This window comes from Alligator mississippiensis, chromosome 2 (assembly GCF_030867095.1).
Source record: "Alligator mississippiensis isolate rAllMis1 chromosome 2, rAllMis1, whole genome shotgun sequence".
Classification (NCBI taxonomy): Eukaryota; Metazoa; Chordata; order Crocodylia; family Alligatoridae; genus Alligator; species Alligator mississippiensis.
In genome coordinates, this window is record NC_081825.1 from 226,925,433 (window position 1) to 226,934,058 (window position 8,626).

The window sequence follows — 8,626 nt, forward strand, 5'->3', positions numbered from 1 at the left end:
CCAGTCAGAGACTAGAAGCTTTACACATTGGATGTGTTTTTTCCCCTTATTCCATTTGCTTTTTAAAGTTAAAAAATGAACCCAGCAACCCCCTCCAGGTGCTGGGTGCCTCCCAAGATTCCTCCCCAATGAATGTTAGACACGAAAAGTTGAAGTGTTGTGTTACACAACTGTGCTTCTGGCCACGTGGTTTTGATGTGGTCTGCACTGTGTGTGCAATTTTAACAATATCATACATTCTGTCAGCTGCTTTTTCCATTGGAGTTGTTGGGGGAGGGAAGAGAATACTAAACCTCTGTGTCTGTTATTAAGGAGCTGCAAACTGGGAGTGGTGTGTACCATTGCATAAATCAATGGAGCTCCCAGGCTGGGATTTTGTCTTTTTAGATGCTTGTTAAAAAAGACCCAGAGTAACATGGAAGGGTATAGTGTTGAGACCACCTGAAACCACAAAGAGAAAGGGAATCAGATTCTGGTTGCTAGTTAGGTCTGATACGCAAGGGACAGTAGTTCCTGGTAGTTCTGTGACCTGGAGGAAACATTATTTGAGATCCTTTGGGGATCCTAGGAGCTATGAAGTTGGGCTGCAGTTTGAAGAGAAAAGCAATCTGAACTGGACCTCTGGGCCCCCCTTCCCCCTCCTGCATGGATTATTTCATGCCTGTAAATCCCATGCAGTGTCTCCAAGAATAATCCTGGTGGGTTGTTATTATTTTCACTAATGCCCTGGAGAGGAGAAGCACTAAACCTGAGTTAGTGCACTGCTGTGGGTGCTGCCCTGGGAAACAAGGCCTTGAAGTGAGTTTGTGCAAAGAGCGATGAAGAAGAGTGACGTTTGTAGCCTCCCTAGGTCAGGCCAGTCAGTCAGGCAGAGAGCCTGGGGACAAAAGCCAAATAACCCTATGAGCGCCTCCTGTGGCATGGAGCAGTCCCCTGCCAGCCTCGGCACCCAAGTGCTCCCAGGTGCCCTCGCCTGCAGGTTGCCAAAGAAAGACCCTGCTTTTTCTTCTTCTTTTTTTTTTTTTTTTAATTGTTCATGTTCCAAGCCCAATCAAGTCCAAATCCATGAGTCAGTCCAGAGCCAAGGGACGACCCTGCGCGAAGCAGAGGGCACCAACCACAGCCCCTCGCCCAGGCTGCTGCAGCAGCAGCTGCGCTCCCTGCTCCAGTCCCCCCATCCTGTGCGTGGGGACCTGCGGGGCTCGCCTGCTTTATCTCACCATGATTCACAGCCCAGACGTCTGGAGCAGGGACATCTGCAGCGAGAGGGGGAGGAGGCTCCTCCTGGAGCCTTGCCCCGCTCCCGGCATCGAGGCCGGCGTTTCTGCAGGGCTTCCCGGCGGGGCTCGGCTCGGGGCTGTTGTCCGGGGCCAGCTCTCCCCAGGGCCGGGGCGCAGAGGCAGAGGCAGGGGCACTGCCCGGAGCCCGCGGGGATCGGACCCCCGCCCCTTGCCGGCACTGCGGGCCCTGCCGCCCGCTCACCGCTCCGTCCTAACCCTGCACTCCTCCGAGCGCTGGCAGCCTCCTCCCATTGGCCCCGGCTCGCCCGCAGCCGTCCAATGGGCGGGCGGCGGGCGTGCTTCGGGAGGGGCCCGGCCCGGCCCGGCCCGGCTCGCCTGCCCCGCCCCCTGCCTTGCGCTTCTCTGCCCCGGCGACCAGCCGCGCCGCGGGAGCCGGGGGAAGCGGCTCCGCGCTTCGCCGCCGCCTTGTCCCGTGCGAAGTGCCCCAGAGCCCCCCCAGCGCAGCACGCGTTTGGGGCGGGGGCGGGGGATCCCCAGCGCTTCTGAAAGCAAACGACTCCGTCGGTCACAGATTCACACCGATTCACAGGGCTGGAAGGGACCTCGTGAGATCAGCGGGTCCAGCCTCCCCCTGCTCGGGGGTCGACAAGGCTCCGTGGCTCTTATTAGACCCCCTAACTACTTGAGTCAGTTGGAAGCATGTGCCCCTTGGTAGGTGTGTAGGGTCCAAAGGAGGCACTGAGTTTGTCCCAGTGACACCCTCCCTGCCCCCCCCCCCTTTTTTTTTAATAATATATTTTGTGTTCCAGGTCAAATCAGTTCCAAATCATATCAAGTGAGCAAAACTCAATCGTTCCAAACACCATATTGATTGAGCGGGCAGAAAACAGTCATTCTAAACACTGCATATGGCGCTGCAACCAGCGAGCGTCCCCCTGGCACTTCAGATACTCCCAAATCCATTGGCAGGCATCCTACATGCAAGCCCAAGCCTGGAGGTCTTGGGATCTGGATGCCCCCACTTAATCTTAGTCCACAAGAGACAACATCAGGCAAAGCGGTCCCAGTGGCCCATGCTGTGAAAGTCAGGGTTGACTGGTATCCCGACCTGCTTTCACCGCCTGCAGGATCACCTCCAGCCTCCCTCACCTTCAGGAGAACATATGGCACCTTGCATTGAGAAGTGTAAATCCAGGCATCAGCACAGATGCTTTATGGAAGGCGATTTCTGCAGTGCCATGCATGAGATGCACTGAGACTCTGCCGAGTATCAGGGACGAGGGCCACCGGCAATGCATGACAGCACATGGCGCTTTCCATCTGAAGGGACTCAAAAGACCTCTTTGCCTGGAGCTGTGATTCTCAACCAGGCTGCGCGGCACCCTGGGGTGCCTTGAGATCCTTGCAAAGGTGCTGCGGGGTACCACATGGTGTTAACACTGACTCACAAGAGAAACCCAGAGATTTCAAGTAGGAAATCTGGTGGGTTGAAAACCGGCTGACTTGTTGTGGTCTTTCTGAGTGCTTTGCAATAGAAGAATTGTTCTAGTATTGTTCTGTAGCAAAAAAACAAGAGAAAACGAAGAGCTGGGTTTTTCCAAGGGCTGCCTCGAGTCTAATGCAGGATGTCTTCAGTCTAAAAAGGCTGAGAACCACTGGCCTGGATAGGAGCAGATAATCCATCGCAGTTCTGTGAGGGAGGGGTCCCCTGTGCTGTTTCTAATAATGTGGAAGTTCCTTACTTCTTCCTCTTCTTCCTCCCACATTAAACCTAGCATAGTGATAGTCTCTGGCACTGGCTGCAGAGTGGGCTCATTTAGCCCCTAATCTTCTGAAGATCCAAACCTAGGGATCTTGGTGTTCTTCTCTGAAGTGTTTTCATTTAAAATGATCACAAAGTGTCGAGTCATTACTGGTGGTTCATGGGGATGACTGAATGCTAGAGTAGCAAGGGGATGCTGCGTTCAGGACTGAATGGCACTGCAGAGCTCTGTAATGGCCCTGGGGCTGGCACAGCAGTGTAGTCCACTGATTGATCAGACTGAGGCACTCCAGCTGTTTTTTTTATACAGATCCAGGACTAGGACAGTGGGAAGGACTGTGGGTCAGTACTCTGAGCAGAGCTGTGAGAAGCCCAGGAATGGAGTAGCAGGGAGCAGAGGTGAGGACTGATGTACCTTGGGGGTGTGGTGTGGGGAAAGACCAGGATTAGGATGGCAGGTCAGGACTGAGTCCCTGTGGATGAATTGTGACAGGACCCAGGTCTACAAAGGCAGGAGGGGCTGAAGGTCAGGATGGAGGTACACTGACTGAGCTGGGAAAGAAGAGCTTGCATAGTGTTTTGCCCTCGTTGACTGGCTCATGTTAGTGTTCTCAGACCCTGACTTTCATGAGCACTAAAATTCACCACATTTTTAAGAGGGCAAAAGGCCTGGCTAGAACATATGGGCTCTTCTTTCTCAAATGTAAAGGAAACCTCAGTTGTGAAGCTGGAGTGCAGGGGGCTTCATTCCTTAGTGAAAGCAGAGAGGGGAAGTGCAGATGTCACAGCTGGGAAGGGAGATTTATCTTGGCAAACAGGGAGGAAAAATACTTTCAAAAAGAAAAGAGAAAACTCACAAGAATCCCCTCCCCATTTGTACAGCCTGCCAACATGAGCAGAACCTGCAAAGGTCTTAATCTCCGGGAACTGAGCTGGAGCCCAGCTGGACTAGACCTTTGCTGGTTTCTCTTTGGAGAGAAACCAGGGGTTTCACTGCAGGAGTGGCAAGACTGTGAGAACTAAACTGTATTTGAAGTGGGATTGTCCCAGGGCACCTCAGTAGGAGCGAGCCCATAACCAACGAGTGGGGAAGGAGAGAGCAGAGGGAAGGCGAGTCCCAGCCCAGGTGACTGCGGAGGGTGGGAGGAATGGAGAGCTCACGTTTGAAAGCCTGGAGACTTTCAGGATATCAGCTCCAGACGTAACCATTGTATAGTGAGAAAGGACAGATTAAAGATGCACATGCACGTAGAGTTTGGGATCCAGGCAACACTGAATGTGAGGTCAGAGTGAAAACATGTGGTAGAAACATGTTTGGAAGATTCAGTGTATGTGTCAGTCACCAGAACCGAGGGTGCTGGAGCCAGGGACTGACAGATTCATGCTCTGCCCTTGTGGATGGAGTGGCTGAGGCACCAGCAGATTTTCTGCTGGCCTCAGGGATGCTTTGAGGATCTCTTGTGCTTGGAGGCAGGGTCAGTGGCTCCCACACATGGGCATGCATTTGCACATCCCATCTCCAAACAACCCCCATTCCTGTGAAACAGAGCTGAGGGTGAAGGGGGAGCCAGAAACCGTGGCTTGGATCAGGAAATCCAGCACATCCTCACCATGGTGCTGCTGTCCCTTGGCTGCCCCCTCCCTGACCGCCCGCTGGTAATACAGTGCTGGAAATGCATCTCATGCTATTTCTTGGCTGCAGAGCATGGTCAGAGGGAGAGAGAAAGAAGGAGGGTGTGAAAGGGAGGGGGGAGATAACAGGAGGGAATGATGTGAGAGGAGACTGTGGTGTTAGCTTTGGATCTCATCTGGAAGATGTTTTCTTCGAGTTGATTTTACACCCGTTCCCTTTGGGCTGGGTGGTGAGGATCCCATTTCCTAGCTAAGGATCACATTATCTGTCCCCACTGCTCAAGCCAGAGTTATTTATATAAAGGTCATTTCAGATATGGTGAGGGGGGCTCTAGGTGCAACTCACTCCAGAACCTGTTGTCTCCACACAAAAATGTCTCCTCTGCTGACTCCCAAAAGAACGATTCTTGACAGTTTTCAGCCTAGCAGGAAGCTCCTCCCAAAGGGAGTGTCTAGGCCTGGCAGAGGCTGTGAGGTTCTAAGCCTGTTCTGTCTTCTCAGGGCTCCATCTTCGTTCCTGTCTGAGCCCACATTCTTTCCTTAGGTCTCAAGTTCAACCTCATCAGCACACCTCTTTATGCTTATACTTTATCCTTATTGCTGCATCATTAATTCAAGTCAATACAAGGTCTAGCCTAGAGAGTTCTACCAGGTAGTATAAAGGCCCTCAGTTTAGTGACCAGCAAAGATTTCAGGCCCCAACATGCAATGCACCATCTGGGTCTGAGTAGCCAGAGCATTTTGCACACTGGAATCTGTATTTTTCCTCAGGTCTTTCCTCCTAATTAAAGATAAGGACATTTGTAACCACCTGCCTTTCATGTAAATTAGGTACAGCTCTCCAGGTCTTGGCAAGATGGCCGTGGAGGCCCAGGTAGGATTCAATTTTGGCATCCTGTGGTTAGGTGATTTTATATGTATTCAGTAAATGTTTTTCTGACAGCATCCACCACCATTGGCCCTGGGCTGCCTATCCTTGTGGGATCCATGCAGCCCAACACAGCAGGATCTGGATGCCTGGATACTGTTTTATCCTTTTGTGTTTCACCTTTACTGCTAAGAAATTTACTCCTGAGTTAATTTTGCCTGTTGGCAGCATGGGAAATGACAGCCTGTCAACAGGAGTTCTGTGACCCAGTAGTTCATGTGCCCACCTGTTCTGTAATCTCTAACATAACAGCATCCAGTTGTGAAGTGATATTATCACCTTTGACTCTGCCCACATCTCTCCCACCTTCTTTGTGTCTCTTAGCTTCTCCCAATTTCCTTTGGTAAAAATACCAATTTATAGCTCTATGATTGCTCTGTGTGTGCACTTCCAGTGTGAGGGAGTCTGATTCCTGGTGCCATATTTGATAATAACCATAATTATCCCCAGTCTCAGAGGCTGGCCTACCTTAAACACAGGATTCTCTTATCTCTGCTCCCCCGACTCAGAGATACCCTAGGATTAGTGCTGAGTGAGTAAATGAGCGCTTGGTGAGAGATGAAAGGGAGTTGCACTGATGAGAAGGCATTTACAATATTTATCCTTGCTGAGAAAACAAAATCATAGGGGCCAGGGGAGGGTTACACTGCTGCATCCACAGATCTCTGGCTGAACCCCTTGTGTCTCTCCTCCCATGCTTCTTTTCTCACCATACAATTTATCTCAGATCCTGGTCAGAGATATAAGAGCAGACCCCCAGCCTTTTTTGCAATGACATAATTGAGCTCTACAGCCACAGTCTCAAAAGTGGCCACTCAGCCTGGGCCCCAAAAATAAATGCCCCAAATCAACAGCTACCTTTGAAAACATTGGTGTGGATGTTGGTTTGAGCCAAACAGCTCTAAAATGATGAGAAAATCATCCCTTGTCTCGCTTCTAATCTGTTAATATCCTTTCTCCGGTGGCTAAAAAAAATAAAAATAAATACTGCCCTGTGGTCTCACCTTCTCTGTGGGTAGCTTCATCCTCTCATTGGAAGAACACTATATGATGAGCGAATCCTTGCTCTAACTGAAGTTAGGATGTAGTTGAAGGATCTGATGTGAAATTAGAGAGTAATTCAGTTCCATTTCTCCAGAACTGCCTCCTGACATCAACCATAGGCCAGGTGGTGAGTAGGTACCACAGACTCCACAGTTGGCAGTGAGACTGGCTTCCGTAGTATTCTTTTACCTCATATATATATTGAAGGCTGAATGGAAGGTTTGCTCAAATCTGGGTGCATGCCCTTTTTCCCATCTGCACTCATTATCCTCTCAGTGATCTAGCTGGGGTGGTCCAGACAAGGTAGATTTTGTAAGGGACTGGGGCATAGGCGATCTGGCCTAATAGGTCATCAAGGGAAAGCAGGGCCTGGGGCTAGGTCAAAGGACAGGACCCATATACCAAAGCCAGAGGGAAATCAGAAGTAGAGTCTACAGCATAGTCCAGGATCAGGATCCTGGGGTCAGATGCCAAGTACCAATCCAAGATGTATTCCACAGGGTGAAATCCCAAAACAGTCAAACCAGGGTCTGGAGCCAGGAGAACCAGAGCACAGGAAGCCAGAGATTTGCCACAGCAGAACTGTTGACTGGCCTGCAAACCCATGGTGCTAAATGGATACTCACAGCACCCAACCAGGATGCTTACTTCTCCTAAACTGGGGCAGAAGACATTAGCTGAGGCTTACTACAGGTGTGGCTGCTGAGATACTTTGCCCAAGCTGATCTGCCTGATCGGTGTCCCTAACAGTGCCCCTCTACCCCACTCCTCCAGGTCATCTTCCATGTGGCCCAGGTCCAGGCTTTCCTGGGTGCTCAAGATGGAAAGCCTTCACTAGTTCCAGAGCATGGACATAGTTGGCCAGTTCCTGAGACTATTCTTTAGGACAGCATCCCTTCCAGTCCACTAGATAGTGGAGCTTCCTCTGGACTTGCTTGGAGTCTAAAATCTGTCTGATGATATATTCTTTATGCCCTTCAACTATTGTGTAGGGGAGGGGTCCCACAGTCAGGAATAAGGGTCTTCAGTATAGGGTTTGAGGACGAAGCTGTGAAAAACGGGGTGCACCTTCGATGTTGCTGGCAGACTGAGTTTATACATGACAAGGTTGATTTGTTCCACAACTGCAAAAGGACTGAGATATTGATGGACTAACTTGTTGATGGCCTTGCAGGCTGGATGTTTTTAGAAGCCATACCTTATTACCCACCAGAATAGTGGGGCTAGGCTGACAGTTTTGGTCAGTCCAGTGCTTGTATGTGGCCTTGGTGGGATCCAGGTGGTCCTTCAGTTCTTGTTGTACCTGCTGGAGGTATGTGATGAGGTCTTCTACCACTGGAACTTGGGGGAAGGCAGAGAGTGTTGGATGAAACTGAGGGGTGGAACCCATAATTAGCAAAAAATAGAGTCTGGAGTGTGGATGCATGGAAGACGTTATTATAAGCAAACCCTGCCAAAGGGAGCAGAGTTCCCCAGTTGTCTTGGTGGTAGTTCCAGAAACATCTGAGATACTGTTTGAGGGTTTGGCTCACTTGCTCTATCTGCCCATTGGTTTGGGCGTGTTATGCTGAGGAATGAAAGGGTTCTATACCCAGAGCCTTGTGGAATTCATGCCAGAAATATGAGATGAAATGGGGGTCACAGTCTGAAAGCACTTGAGTGGGACATTTGTGGAGCTGGAAAATGTGTTCCAGGAAGAGTTGTGCTGTCTCACAAAGTAGGCCATCTTAGTCAACAGGTCAACCACCACCAAGAGCATAGAGCAGCCCATGGAGCACAGATGGTCCACAATAAAATCCATGGAAACCATAGAGCAAGGCAACAAGTGAGTGGGTAACATCTGAAGAAGTCCAACTAGTTTGATCTGGAGCTTCTTGTTTTGGGCACACATGGCACAAGAGCAAACATATTGTTTAATGTCAAAGTTCATTCAAGGTCACCAGAACTGTCAAGAGACTAATACTTGTGTTTTGGAGTAGCCAAAATGGCTGGTGGGTGTGGTGTCATGGCAAAGCTTAC

The 8,626-nt window shown here is 50.3% G+C and overlaps 1 protein-coding gene and 1 long non-coding RNA gene across 4 annotated transcripts in view; both read left to right on the plus strand.

Moving 5' to 3' along the window:
• The window catches only part of CREB3L1 (cAMP responsive element binding protein 3 like 1), a 68,395-nt gene that overhangs the window by 28,964 nt on the left and 30,805 nt on the right, over positions 1-8,626 (plus strand). The gene's annotated exons all lie outside the window — the stretch shown is intronic.
• LOC132248753 (uncharacterized) lies at positions 1,620-6,521 on the plus strand. Its single transcript, XR_009460125.1, has 2 exons — positions 1,620-1,952; positions 2,051-6,521. It is a non-coding gene; the product is annotated as an uncharacterized LOC132248753 (long non-coding RNA).